Source organism: Myotis brandtii, unplaced genomic scaffold (assembly GCF_000412655.1).
Source record: "Myotis brandtii unplaced genomic scaffold, ASM41265v1 scaffold613, whole genome shotgun sequence".
Lineage (NCBI taxonomy): Eukaryota > Metazoa > Chordata > Mammalia > Chiroptera > Vespertilionidae > Myotis > Myotis brandtii.
In genome coordinates, this window is record NW_005370332.1 from 1,531,990 (window position 1) to 1,547,593 (window position 15,604).

General features: G+C 39.6%; 1 long non-coding RNA gene across 1 annotated transcript; it reads left to right on the forward strand.

The window, feature by feature from the left end:
- The first annotated feature begins 5,183 nt into the window (after positions 1 to 5,183).
- LOC102259263 lies at positions 5,184 to 11,748 on the forward strand. Its single transcript, XR_314364.2, has 3 exons — positions 5,184 to 5,254; positions 5,845 to 5,897; positions 11,683 to 11,748. It is a non-coding gene; the product is annotated as an uncharacterized LOC102259263 (long non-coding RNA).
- The last annotated feature ends 3,856 nt before the right edge of the window (positions 11,749 to 15,604 follow it).

A 15,604-nucleotide genomic window follows, 5' to 3' on the forward strand; every position in this document is an offset into this window, starting at 1 on the left:
GAGGGGCTGCAGGCGGTTGGTCGCCGGCCCCACCCCCCGATCGGGGGGTTTACTGGCCACAGTGGGCATCATAGAGACCAGTCGATCCAGTTGTTACGGCATTCTGGTCTCTGGCTTTTTATATATATAGATATTTTAACCACTAAATGTGTATTTGTTGTAACAGACAAATTATATTGGGACAAAGATATTCATAAAAGAGATAACATATAGGGTGTTCCAAAAATTTATACACATATTTTTTTAACATATATTTTTATTGATTTCAGAGAGGAAGGGAGAGGGAGAGAGAGAAGCATCAATGATGAAGGAGAATCATTGATTGGCTGACTTCTGCATGTCCCCTACTGGGGATCAAGTCCACAACCTGGGCATGTGCCCTTTTCCGGAATCAAACCCGGGACCCTTCAGTCTGCACGCTGACGCTCTATCCACTGAACCAAACTGGCTAGGGCTACACAGATTTTGAACAATTATAAAGGCAGTGTTTATTAAAATACATTTAATATTCAAAATTGAGCTCTTAGCTCTTATAAGGTATATACATTTTGGGGGACACCCTGTATACATGGGATCACTATTCTTTCAACTTGCTGATGTTCTCTAGCTATCATCCATTTTCCTAATGTACCCAAATTAAGTAGTTTCATCTAGGTCAGCTTTCCCAGGCAGAGCCCCATGTATTCAGCCTTTCCTACTGAGTCTTCTCTACAATCAAACAATATTGACTCCGAGTCAATATATTGACTCAGAGTCCAACTATTAGGCTAGCTAATCTAAAAACCAACTGTGATGGATTGATAATATACAATCTCTGGTAATGAATTTCTGTATTTCTCTCCTCTATCTTCTTCCTAAAGAGTCTTCAGAGAGTCCTCATCAGGCAAATGATAGGTGTATCTTTGAGCAGCTGAACTTCTCTGCTTTCCTCCAATCATGCCATAGGAGAGGATGCTATTCTATGCACACATCTACCCTAATCTTCTAAATATATTTTTTAATATATTGCCTATATACACTGTTGCCTTATAAAACTGTTAGGCTAGGCCTGTCTGCCCCAGAAAAAGAACCAGAGAAATTTAGAAGTATTGCAGATTATTTGAGTTTTAAAAACCATAGACTGATTTTATTGTGATTGGTTAGGTAATTGAGTAAAAATTTATTTTTAGCTTGAAAATCTCAGTGATTGTCTTCAGTTTGCATTGCCCATAAATATCCAGTGAAATAGTTTAGCTTATATTAACAGCTGCACAGAATTGCTGTTATCAGCTAAAAAATTATTTCCAAAATGTCAGTTATTGTGCATATAGACAATGTCTGATGTAGGTCTAATTTAATGCTAAAGCTCCCACACTATTTATATCAGCAGTATACAGATAATTTGCAATAAAAATGAAAACATGTTTAACACTAAAGACAGAAATTCATATTTCTGCATTAAGTAGGGATTTTCATGTTTTATTTCATTTACACTTAATTTTTGTTTGTAAAATGGTATAATATTTCCACTAAAGCACTTGTCACTGAGCTATGCCTCGCTGGCTAATGTGCAGAGAATCTAATACTATCACACTGGCTATTCCCAAAAGGCTTTTATTGGGAAGTTAATTGGCCAGGAGACAGAAGGCAAGGCTCAAATCTGCCTCCCCCACCCAGAGTTCAGGGTGAGGGTTTTTTTCCCATTCCAATTGACATTCAATATTATTTTATGTTAGTTTCGGGTGTAAAGCATAGTGGTTAGACATTTATATAGTTTATGAAGTGATCCTTCCTGATAACTCTAATATCCACCAGGCCCCATGCATAGTTATTACAGTTTTATTGACTATATTCCCTATGCATTACTTTACATCCCCATGAATATTTTGTAGCTACCAATTTGTACTTCTTGATTCCTTTACCTTTTTTATCCAGTCCCCCACACCCTCTACCATCTGGCAACCATCAGTTTGTCCTCTGTATCTATGAGTCAGTTTCTATTTTGTTTGTTTAGTTCTTTACATTCCACATGTAAGTAAAATCATATGGTATTTGTCTTTCCCTGTCTGACTGATTTTACATAGCATAATACACTCTACGTTAGGGGTGGGGAACGTCCAGCCTGCGGGCTGTATAAGGCCTGTGAAATCATTTGGTCTGGCCCTACCAAGGCATTAGGGATGAGTTAATTAAATGTTTGACCAAATATAGCAGGATAATTTTCAAGTTGATACTTTTGTATGGCCTGCAAATGATGTTATAAATATCCAAATGGCCCTGGGCAGAAGAAAGGTTCCCCACCCCGCCTAGGTCCTTGTATGCTGTTTCATTCTTTATTTTATGGTGGAGTAATATTCCATTGATTATATGTACCACCACTTTTTTACCCACTCATCTATTAATGGGCACTTGGGTTGCTTCCATAGCTTAGCTATTGTAAATAACTCTGCAATGAACATAGGGGTGCATATATTCTTTAAAATTACTGTTTAGGGTTTCTTTGGATATATTGCCAGAAGTGGAACCAATCAGTGGATCATAAGGCAGTTCCAGTTTTTTTATTTTTGTAGGAAACTCCATACTATTTTCCATAGTGGCTGCACCAATCCGCATTCCCACCAAGAGTGCACTAGGGTTCCCTTTTCTCCACATCGTCACCAATATTTGTCATTTGTGGATTTATTGATGATAGCCATTCTGACAGGAGTGAGCTGATAACTCATTGTGGTTTTAATTTGCATTTCTGACAATCACATTGAGCATATTTTAATATGTCTATTAGCCATCTATGTCCTCCTTGGAGAAGTGTCTATTCAGGTCCTCTGCCCATTTTTTAATTGGATTGTTTGTGTGTTGTAGGGTTTTGTTTGTTTGTTTGTTTTTGTTTTTTTGCTGTTGAGTAGTATGAACTCTTTTTAAAAATATTTTTTTATTGATTTCAGAGAGGAAGGGGGAGGGAAAGAGATAGAAACATCAATGATGAGAGAAAATCACTGATCGGCTGCCTCCTGCCTGCCCCACACTGGGGATCAAACCCACAACCCAGGCATGTGCCCTGACCAGGAATTGAACCATGACCTCCTGGTTCATAGGTTGATGCTGAACCACTAAGCCATGCTGGCTGTCCAAGTAAATGAACTCTTTATAAATTTTGGTTATTAACCCATTATCATATGTACCATTGGTGAATATTGTCTCCCATTTAGTAGGTTGTCTGTTCATTTTCTTGATGGTTTCTTCGGTGTGCAAAAACTTTTTAGTTTGATGTAGTCCCATTTGTTTATTTCTTCTTTTGTTTCCGTTGCCTGAAGAGATAGATCAGAAAAAAAATATTGCTAACAGAAATGTCAGATTTTACTACCTGTGTTTTATTCTAGGATTTTATGATTTCAAGTCTTACATTTAAGTATTTAATCCATTTGGAGTTTGTTCTTGTATAAAGTGTAAGAAGGTGGTCTAATTACATTTTTTGCATGTGTCTATCCAATTTCCCCTGCACCAGTTATTGAATAGACTGTCTTTATCCCATTGCATGTTCCAATTTCCATTTCTGTCATTTTACAAGTACATTGAAAACTTAATGAACAGCTTGGCTAGTGTGGCTCAGTGGTTGAGCATGGACCTATGAACCAGGAGACCATGGCTCAGTTCTTGCTCAGGGCACATGCCTGGGTTGTGGGCTTGATCTCCAGTGTGGGGCATGTAGGAGGCAGCCGCGATCAATGATTCCCTCTCATCATTGATGTTTCTATCTCTCTCTGCCTCTCCCTTCCTCTCTGAAAGCGATAAAAATATATTTAAAAAACAACATAATGAACAATTTTGTCCAATTTTTCTCCTTTATGTTCAATTATAATTCTTTTATATCCTTAACACAAATAAGTAGTATTTGTTTGGTTAAATTTATTTAAAAAATATATACATATATATTTTTATTGATGTCAGAGAGTAAAGGAGAGGGAGAGAGAGAGAGAGAGAGAGAAACATCAATGATGAGAGAGAATCATTGATCGGTTGCCTCGTGCATGATCTCCAGTGTGGGGATCGAGCCTGCAACCCGGGCATGTTCCCTGAACAGGAATCGAACCATGAACTCTTAGTTCATAGGTCAATGCTCACCCACTGATCCATACTAGCCAGGCTGTTTGGTTAAATTTAAACTTATCAACCATAGAGGGCGTCTATCAGAACTTGACCATGCTGGCACCTTGAACTTGGACTTCCCAGTCTCCAGCACTGTGAGAAATAAGTTTTGTTGTTTATAATCCACCAGGTCTATGGTATTTTCTTATAGTTTGTATCTCTTCGCTGATCTCATTTTGGTCACGCATCATTTTCCTGATTTCGTTTAGTTGTGTATCTGTGCTCTGTTTTAGTTCATTGAGCATCTTTATGACTGTTATTTTAAATTCTTTGTCAGGCAGCTCCATTTTTTTTTGAGGTTTGTTTCTGTAGTTTTATTTTGGTCTTTTGATTAGGCCAAGTTTCTGTTTCTTTGTATACCTTGTAAATTTTTGCTGAGATTTGGACATTTGAAAAAAACAAAACACCTTTCCCAATCTCTGCATAGTAGCTTCATAAAGGGGAGGATCACCAAACCTGCCCATCTAAGAAGTTCAAGTTGGACCTCTCTAACCTCTTATGAACTCTTACTCCCCTTGGTATTTGCCTGTGGAATTGCAGCTCTGATGTGCTGCTTGCCTCTATTTTCAGTGTCTTCCAAACTCTGGCGCCAGTTTCATCAATGCCCAGAGTCTGAGAGACAGAAACCAACCCTTTAGGCAGCCCCCAGAGAAACTAGAACATTCAATGCATGTTCCACTCCATTCCAAGGGAGGAGCCCTGGTATATGGGTTTCCTTCTGGTTGCTCTGTGCTGTGATGTTTAAGGAGAGATACACAAATGGATGCACTAAATGCCATGAATATCCCCACCTCATTCACTGGAATTCCTTCTTGTCTTTACAATGGCCTGGGTGCTGTGGCTTCTCAACTGGTCTCTAGAGTTCTCACAGAGATATTGTAGTCTGCACAGGTGGGGCAACTGTAGGTTTACAATTGTTCCTATGGAAGATAATACAATAATTAATAAATAATAATACAAGAACAAACTGTAAAGCTGTAACGCTACTTTTGCCTCATCCTGTATATTGCTGTTAACTCTGTTTCTCTGTCAGGGAAGGAGGACCTTATAGCTTCCCAGTCTGTCATTGTCTTGACTTAGTCGGCTTGGGCATCATAAGAAAATACCACAGACTGGACGGCTTAAACAACAGGTATTTGTGTTTTTACAGTTCTGTCGGCGGGAAGTCTGAGATCAGGGTATCAGTATGGTTGGGTTTTGGTGAAAGCTTTCTTCTTGGCTTATAAAGGGCCAGGAAGAAAGAGCTTGGTAGACAGAGCTTGAACTCTGGTCTCTTCCCCTTCTTATAAGGCCACTAATCTCATCAAGGGGCACAACTCTAATGACCTGAGGCCCCACCTTCAGATGCCATCACATTAGAGGTTGGGATTTCAACATATGAATTGGGGGGGGGGGGACAAAAACATTCAGTCTATAACAGCCATCTTGCTGACATCAGTCCTGAAAAAATATTTTAAACAAAAATTTATATATTCAACCATATACCTGGTTAACTTCTGATCGTTGTAATGCATGCAGAAAGTAATAATTCACACCTAAGCTGAAACTTGCCTGTCAGAGTACTTCTCTGGATTTTAATTTCATGTAGTGTCCAGTCTTAAAGCACATGCTTAAATATGTATTGTTACTGAAAATGTTAATCAGTGTAAAATACGGAAAAGAAGCACCTTGTGCTGAGTAAGAAAGACTTTTGCATGATTTGTTTCAACCTTTTTCATTTAGGTATCACTGGAAAAGAATCACAATGGCAATGAAAATTATGAAGGACGTGAAAGGTACTTGCATTACAGACGTCTGTACATGTGAATTTTATTGTTATTTGTGGGGAAGTGAAACAAAAATTAATAAATGTAACTTCCACCAGGGGGCCTCTAGAATCTGATTCTGAACAATCCATAACAATTTCTGTAAACAATCCTAATGGAGAACTAGAACATTCATAAATAAAACTGCGTGTTTTGCTTTTCTGCTTATGTCTGTGTTTCTGTGCATCATTTTCCTATGGTGTGAGTATAAATGTCTTGATGTCATAGCCTTTCTACTTAAAGCATTCAGGAATTGTCACCCTGAAGAATTCGGTGTCACGAAGATTTTTCCTCATTTTCAATCTTAAAATTAAAACCCTTGGCTTTTTAATAATAATGTATACTAAACATACTAAGTAAATTTCAGTGTTTTAAATGACCTTAGCTTCAATCATAAAGGACTTTGCCCATGATTATCAGAAGCATCTGTGTGTTCTTTCAGAATTACAGCCGGAAAGGGGAAAATGCTTACACTCCCTTTAAAATGGGCTTAAACAAAGGCAGCTGTGTAAGAGTTAAAAGAGCTGTGAACACAGAAGCAGAATAATAATAATAATAGGTAGCATTTACTGAGTGCCTATTATGTATGTGCTAGGCTCTGTGCTAAGCACTTTGACATTTGTGATTTAATTTAATCCCCAGCAGGCCCTGGCAGGGTAGCTCAGTTGGTTGGAGTGTCGTCCTGATATGCCAAGGTTGTGGGTTCTATCCTTGGTCAGGGCACATGCAGGAGGCAATGATGAATGCATGAATGGATGGAACAGCAACTCGATGTTTTTCTCTCTCCCTCTCTCTCTCTTAAATCAATAAAAAAATTTAACTTAATCCCCAACAATCCTGTGAAGTAGGTATGAACATTTCCATATTATAGATGAATAACATAAGTTCAATAGAGCAGGGTCCTCAAACTTTTTAAACAGGGGGCCAGTTCACTGTCCCTCAGACCGTTGGAGGGCCGGACTATAGTTTAAAAAAAAACTATGAACAAATTCCTATGCACACTGCACATATCTTATTTTGAAGTAAAAAAACAAAACGGGAACAAATACAATATTTGTATTTGCATATGGCCCGAGGGCCGTAGTTTGAGGACCCCTGGCCAAGACTGTAGCTTCTCTTCATTACTGTATCACCAACAGCTAGTGCTAATACAGGGTGTGGCAAAAGTAGGTTTACAGTTGTGAGTACATGAAACAAAGAGTTTATCCTTGTATTATTATTTATTAATTATTGTATTATTTTCCATACAAAAGACTGTTAACCTGCTTTTGCTCCACCCTGTATAAATCAAATTTTGAATAATATACTCAAATTTGGTTGGTGTGGCCACAAAACCTGTGGGCTTCCTACTCTACTAAATTGTCTCTTCACAAACATAAGTAAAGATGAGGTTAAGTTCTTTAAAAGCCTGCTGTATTAGCTTTCTATTACTGCTTAAACAAATTACCATGAAGAGCAACTTAAAGCAGCACTCATTATTGAAGTGGAATTTTTAAAATTTAAGTATAGTTAGTAGAATGTACAATTTTAAGATTTTAAGTTTAATCTACAAATTTCATTATTCCGTTTATGAATCTAGTAGATTTAAATGATTGCATTTAAGGAAATTTGTAGATTAAACTTAAAAACTTAAAATAACCAATTAAAACATATTCTTTAAAAATGTAACAAAGTAAGTGTATACTTAGGGTGAAATTTTTTCTCTAAATATGTTTTTATTAATTTCAGAGAGAGGAGATAGAGGTAGAAACATCGATGATGAGAGAGAATCATTGATCGGCTGCCTCCTGCACGCCCCCTACTGGGGATCGAGCCTGCAACCTGGGCATGTGTCCTGACCAGGAATTGAACTGGTGAGCCACACCCAACTGGGCTAAATGTTCTCTTAAACATTTCAAAACTTTCACAAATTCAACCAAATCCTCTTTCAACATTCTGCTTAAAATCATAAGTACTCAATTACCCATTTTAAATTGGAATTACAAGTCTAATCTGTAGGTACTCTGATATACCTAATTTTCTTAAATGTTACAAATGTGTGAAATACCAGATTTATACATTCCTAAATTTATCTGAGCTTGATTTACTTCAGTATCTCCTGGTTTAATTGAACCCTTTCTGGGTTAAGAACACTTTATCACCAAGAAAGCAGTTTTACTCTTCAGAGCCAACGAACCCAGGGATATGGTTGTTGGGTCCTGAACTCCAAGTGCCACCTCCAGTGGGTGGTCTCAGCCCACATCCTCTGGTACAGGCTACGTTTCCTTTTCTCCAGTCCTCACTTCTCCCCCACCCCTAAACTCGTCCTCCTCCTCCATCCAGGTGGCTTCATGGCTGGATTAGATTCTATTTATTGCTTGATTCTTTCGGAGTTCTTTCCCTATTATTCCAGTCCTCAGGGCCCCACCTCTTATAAGTATTTAGTGGCATCCTCTTGGATGCGGTACACATTCACACCTTTGGGTCTGGGATCTTGCATTCAAGGCCATGACAAGAATCACAGGGAGCCAGAAGGGATATTTGTTAGTGGTTACCTTCCCTCTTGGTACAGAAATACCCTGTTACAGCAGAGCCGACTGCTAGTGTCTCTCGGCTGCTTATATCCTTCCAATGACTGTGAGCAACACTTGTTTTTGTGTGTTTTTTTAATTGTGATAAAGTATACATAACATAAATTTTACCATTTTAATCACTTTTAGGTGTGCAATTCAATTGCATGACATACATTCACATTATCTTGCATCCATCACCACCATCTATCTCCAGAACTCCTTTCATTTTCCCAAACTGAAACTCTGTACCTGTTAAACAACAAACTCCTCCCATTCCCCTCACCCCTAGGCCATGGCAACCACCATTCTACTTTCTATCTATGAATTTGACTACTCTAGCTACTACCTCTTACTGTGGAATTACACAGACTTAGTCCTTTTGTGTCTGGCTTATTGCCCTTAGCATAATGTCCTCAAGGTTCATCCTTGTTGCATGTGTCAGAATTCCCTTTGTTTTTAAATGTTCTTTCTTATATTGAGCTGGGAACCATCTTAGGACAGATGGTCCTACAGGAAGCTTTTCTGACTGGCCCCAGACCTGCCTCCAGGAGCAGAGAGCAAAGGAGATTGTGTCGAGGTTTACATGCACCCAGAGGACCAGGGCTGATGAAACAGCAAGTAGATTTCTGACAATAATGGTCCTTGCTGTCCACGGCTATATTCTTGGCTGAGGTCAGCACCACAAGAAGGGAGGGTTCCGGTGAGGTCGAGACGGCCCCGGTGAGGTTGAAATAGCCCCAGTGAGGCCGAGATGGCCCCAGTGAGGTTGGGACTGCTCCAGTGAGGTTGGGACAGATAATGGGGACCAGTATAGACTGATGAACAGGAGTAGATGCAGAGGCAGAGCAACATTGAACAGACTGTCAAACTACAGTGGGAAGCCTGGGGAGGATTTGGGGGGGGATTAAGAGATCAACCGAAGAACTTATATGCATGCATATAAGAATAACCAATGGACACAAGACACTGGGGGGTAGGGGCCGGGGGAATGTCAAGTGGGGGGAAAAAGGAGACATATGTAATACTTTTTGTAATACTTCAAGAAATAAAAATTATTAACAAAAAAAAAAAAAGAAGAAGGGAGGGTGTCCCAACTCACTTGCCCTGACCTTTTCTGGCTGGTGTATCCCCTGGGGGAAATGCCACTTCTATTTCTGTTCGGTGTATTATTTTCCTAGAGTTGCCATCTGTAGTTCAGATGTCCAGGTTAGCTTGGCTGGTTTTTTACCTAGGGTCTTATGGAGCTGAAATCAAGGTGCTGGCCTGGGCCACACTCTTTATCTGGATGCTCTAACGAAGAAGCTTCTAAACGCATTCTAGTTATTGGGAAAATTCAGTTCCTTGAGTTTATGGGAATGGAGTTCTTGTTTCCTTGCTGCTTTCTAGAGCAGGGTTGGGGAACTTTTTTTCTGCCAAGGGCCATGTGGATATTTATAACATCACTAGAGGCCTGGTGCACGAATTCATGCATGGGTGGGGTCCAGCTGGCCCTGCCCCCCCCCCCGCAGGGGGCATCACAGCAACCAGTCATTCCGGTTGTTCAGCTTGCTTAGGGTTTTATATATATAGATTTGTGGGCCATACAAAATTATCAACTTGAAAATTATCCTGCTATATTTGGTCAAACATTCAATTGACTCATTCCTAATGCCTTGGCAGGGCTAGACGAGATGATTCCATGGGCCTTATATGGCCCAAGGACTGGATGTTCTTCACCCCTGCTCTAGAGGCAGTCTGAATTTCCCTTCTATGGGGCTCCCTCCATCTTCAAACCAACAACATCATGTCCTGAGGGAAGGAACTCTTTTGGGGAGGGGGCATTTTTAGAATTCTGCTTACCACATCAGGAATGTTGTACTTATCTGCTTTTAAAATCAGAATGTAGCCTGGTCAATGTGGCTCAGTGGTTGAGCATGGATCCATGAACCAAGAGGTCCCTGGTTCGATTCCCGGACATGTCCAGGTTTCAGGCTCAATTCCCTGTGCAGGGCGAGCCAGAGACAGTTGATAGATGTTTCTCTCTCATCAATACCTCTATTTCTCTATCCTCCTCCCTTCTTCTCTCTCTAAAATCAATAAAAACATATTTTAAAAACAGAAAATAAAATAAATCAGAATGTAATATATGTGTTCAATAAATCAAAAAGTTTGTACATATTCTATGGTATGTTGAAAAAGAAAATAAAGAAAAGTAAAGAGAAATTATGAATAAAAGTTAATTTGGAAACCAACCTTTATTTAATTACTCCTCTCTCTCTCTCTCTCAAATCAACCAGAAAAACATTAATAACACAGAAATAATACCTTACTTATTTAAAACCATTGACTACAGCAACTTTACTAACAATATCAAGATAACCACGCAGCATTTGAGCTTTTGTTGTTCTCTGTCTCTGATGGAGTGTCACTACATGCTATCGTCTGAATGTTTGTGTGTCCCCTAAATTCATAGTTGAAATCCTAGTGCCCAATGTGATGGTGTTAGGAAGTAGGACTTTGGGAGGTGACTAGATTATAAGGGTGGATGGAGCCAATGGGATGAGTGCTTTAATAAAAGAGACCCCCAAAGAGCTCCTTCACCCCTTTCACCATGTGAGGATACAGCCAAAAGCTGGCAGTGTGCAATTAGGAAGAAGGTGTTGTATAGAGCAAGAGCAGAGCAGACTTTTTGGACACCTTTGACAATCCAATATGGAATTACTGCCAGCCATGAGAGTTATGTCAAGTGCTATGTGAAGAGTAAGGTAATGGGGTGAAATGGGAATGCCCTTAGGATGGGCCTGGAAGGGGCAAAACCACAAGTCTGGCCACTTGGAAAAGGACTCCATGTGGACACCAATATGAGTGGGATCTCCACCCTTTGTGTGCTATAAGAACTCAGAGCTCCGACTGCCCAACGCTTGAACTTGGTTTTACCATGGGATATACTCAGAGCCCTACTAGACTTCCACTCCACTGGACGCATGCCACCACTATAGCCGCCTCATTTGAGATTGATGCTCACCTCTGGACACCACCAAGTCACTGGGGCTTCAAGCCATTAGCTCGATCTTCTTGCTTCTATTGCTAAGCTCCCCCTGCGAGTAACATGTGTGTGACTCTATCGGCTTATTGAAGAGGTCTCTCCTGAGAAACCTGGCATTCTAGAAAGACACAAACCTGTGTGAGGGACTCATTTTTGGTATGTTCCTTGCTTACAACAGGCATCCATCAGAACCTGACCATGCCAGCACCTTGATCTTGGACTTTCCAGCCTCCAGAATGGTAATAAGTAAGTTTTTGTTGTTTATAAACCACCCAGCCTATAGTATCTTGTTATAACACCCCGAATGGACTAGGACAGTATATGTGGTAAACATTTGCTCTTGAACTATTTAGCCATCCATTTTTTAAAAATATGTACTGTTTATTTACATGAAGAGCTGCTATATTAAGACAAAGCAAGAACCAGACCCACTAGCAGCCATTCAGGAGGCCCTATATATAGAGGACACCCTTGCAATGTAGCAGATGAAAATTTTGTATAGCCAGGCTGCTTTTGGTATTAATTCCTACGTATCTGTGGTAGACAGTTAGACATGAGCAGAGCAAGGAAATGGGCCAGGTACAGAAGGCCACTAGGGGGAAAGCCCTGGGTACCTAGTAATGGTAGCCCCAGAGTGGCCTTTCCTCCCCTAGCATACAGCTGGTCGTATGGTTTGGACCCGCTGACCTTTCCTTCCTAGAGATAATATCTAGGCCTCAGTTGTATTTCAGCTCCAGACTTAGAAAAGCAGCAAAACCAGACAAGATGACCTCAGGCCCAACTGCACCAATGACCCCCTGCCCTGGCTCGGACCAATCAATCAGTGGAAATCTGGACCCTGAAAGGACACACATGGAAAGCTGCTGAAGATGCTATTGAGATATTCCCCTGGGACCTCCTCTAAAATCTCCATCCTGGGGCGGGGGGAAGAGGACTGCGTGAAGGGCTGGTTTCTGTCTCTCAGACTCTGGGCATTGATGAAACTGGCGCCAGAGTTTGGAAGACACTGAAAATAGAGGCAAGCAGCACATCAGAGCTGCAATTCCACAGGCAAATACCAAGGGGAGTAAGAGTTCATAAGAGATTAGAGAGGTCCAACTTGAACTTCTTACATGGGCAGGTTTGGTGATCCTTCCCTTCATGAAGCCACCATGCAGAGATTGGGAAAGGTGTTCTGTTGTGGTTTTTTTTCAATGTCCAAATCTCAGCAAAAATTTACAAGGTATACAAAGAAACAGAAACTTGGCCTAATCAAAAGACCAAAATAAAACTACAGAAACAAACCTCAAAATAAATGTAGAGCTGCCTGACAAGGAATTTAAAATAACAGTCATAAAGATACTCAATGAGCTAAAAGAGAGCACAGATGCGCAACTAAATGAAATCAGGAAAACGATGCGGGACCAAAATGAGATCAGCAAAGAGATACAAACTGTAAGAAAATACCATAGACTGGATGGATTATAAACAAAACCCTTAGGACAGAAGACCCAGCACATTCTCCCTGCCTGGAGCATGCCAGTGCCTTTTCCCTTCCCACCCCCCACCCCCCCACCAGGTGCGGCACCCTTACCTTCCTCACTTCTAAGCTCCAAGGGCCCTTCTTTTGCCTCTGTAACTTGTTTCCTAAAACCATTTCTTCTACCACTCGCTTCTTTTATCTCTGCGATTTTCTAAATAAATGTTCTCTCATAGTTTAAGTCTTGGCTCCAAATTCTTTCCTAGCCAGAACTCAAGTGCTAAGGTTGCTGAACTCAGGTCTGGTCTGACCCCAGTGGTGTAGTACCTGGTGCCCTGGTGCGGTTCCCACCAACGCCAACATATCCATGTGCTCTAGCTACTTTTTTGGTAACACTTTATAATTTTTATATTATAAAGTTCCCCCATTTAAAGTATACAACTCAAGAGCTTTGAGTATGTTAACAGAGTTTTGTCATTATCACCATAATCTAATTTTAGAACATTTTCATTATCCCCCAAAGAAACTCCTGGTACCCATTAGCAGTTACTCCCCACTGACTCCCTTTCTTCCCTCCGTCCCGAGCCCAAAGCAATTAACTATTAATCCATTTTCTTTATATATGGAGGCTCTGGCTACTTTTGCTTCAAAGTCCCTACAGGCATGACCATACTTAAATAATAATAAAACTGCTTTGGCACTTAAACACTAAAGCAACTCATGTAATGGTTTTGAAGTGACAATATAAAAAAGGCTAGATTAATACATGCATGTGATCCTCTCGAATGCTATGCAAACACGCCCAGATTCAGTACTTGGAGTCTTAATATTAAAAGCAAATTTGAAGATTCTTGAATATACCTTCTTCATTTTATAGCTGGTGGTAATGAGATCTTGAGAAATTAAATGGAATCGCCCAATGTTGCTCATCTAATTAGTGGCTGTCAAATATATATTTTTTTTAAATATTCTCCTTAATTGGCAGATACATGAAATGTGGGATTAAAGCTTTCCTCATAAAGACTAAATATTCTACAAATAAGAGTTCTCTGCACCAGCCTAGAGGAATATACCTGAAATTAAATTTTCAAGGAATTGGATAATAGGCAAATGCAATAAGCTTTTCATGAGATGTTAAAGAATTCATGTCTATTTAAGGTATATACAAAGGTATCCTTTATGTATAGGAAAAAATGAGGTTAATCAGAGTCAACCCAGAGCCCTTAATAAACAAGAAATTTCTTCCCTGTATTCCACCTCTGTGAAAGACACAAACGTCAAGAAAATAAGCCAACCTTGATTACTTATCTTTTGAAAGAACTTCAAGTTAAACATGGATTTAGCTTAAACTACCATGTTTACCTCTGTGGTTCGCACTTGCCAAGGCGACATCTGTCTTTACCAGACTATGTACTAAAGCAAATACATATACTAATGTATTCTTTTACATTTTTAATGCAGGAGTTGAAACCAAAATAATTATCTGCCAATCTTCAGTTAGAAACAAGGTAAATTAAGTAGAGCATATTTTAATTAATTTGCATAAAAGTGTATGACCCATAAGTGGAAAATAGGAAATATATAGTAATGAATGTAGTTATATAGTCATGGATATAGATCACCTGTGCCTCAGAACAGTATCAATCTGGTTTCTGATTTAGACTTTGGGATGGTATTTAAAAGGGTATTTTTTGAAAATGGAGAAAGAAACTCAGGCCCAGTGGCAGTCTATATAAGGATGAAACTGGAAGTAAAGTCTTGTGAGGTCTTTGAGGTAGATATTCCAGCTGGTTATACACTAATAATACCAATTGAAAGTCACTTGGCTCAAGGAATGGCTCCACAAGGTAGATTACCAAATCCCTGGGCATAGTTAAGGCATTTAATCTCCTGACCCCCATCCCACTGTGGAAGTTTACATTTTACTCTGTGGGGTAATAGTATGCTTTCTTCCTTACATCTTCAATTAAAGTCCTTTGATGCTACTATTTAGCATGTAAGAACCAAGAAGTAGCCTTAGTGGTATACCATAGTTCAGGCAAACTACTTCATGCTTTCAGGGTCACAGAAAAAACTCTATGCAGTTTCTTCAAAGTCACACTCCCTTCTTGTCACCCACAGTCTTCTCCAACTATCTTCTGTCTACTTTTAGTAAGCAAGTTTCATGAGTATTTTGTAAGATTGCTAATCCCCTGAGTTCATAGTTTTTCTCTTCTTCATAAACTAAGTTTCAACTCGATGAGAGAGTCTCTAAGCCAGCAATTTTTAATTGGTGTGCCACAAGAGGCACTGGTGTGCCGCAAGAATTTTTGAAACATGCAATACCCGACTATTTAGTCAGGGGCACTGACTTCCTTTCTCTTAGATTGTTAAATAAAAAAACGACTACAGGCAAAACAACAATAGCCATCCGTTGTGAATGAATCAAAATTATACCTATTTTTGGTCAGATCGGCAAAAAAATATATATATTTTGGTGTGCCACTGAATTTTAGCAGTTTATGTGTGCCATGAGATGAAAAAGGCTGAAAATCGCTGATCTAAGCTGAAAAGGAAGACTGGGATCAATTGTCTTTCTAAATATCCAAATGTTCTTTCTTTTCAAAGGTTTGCTATTAACAGGGATGTTGTAGTGAATTTT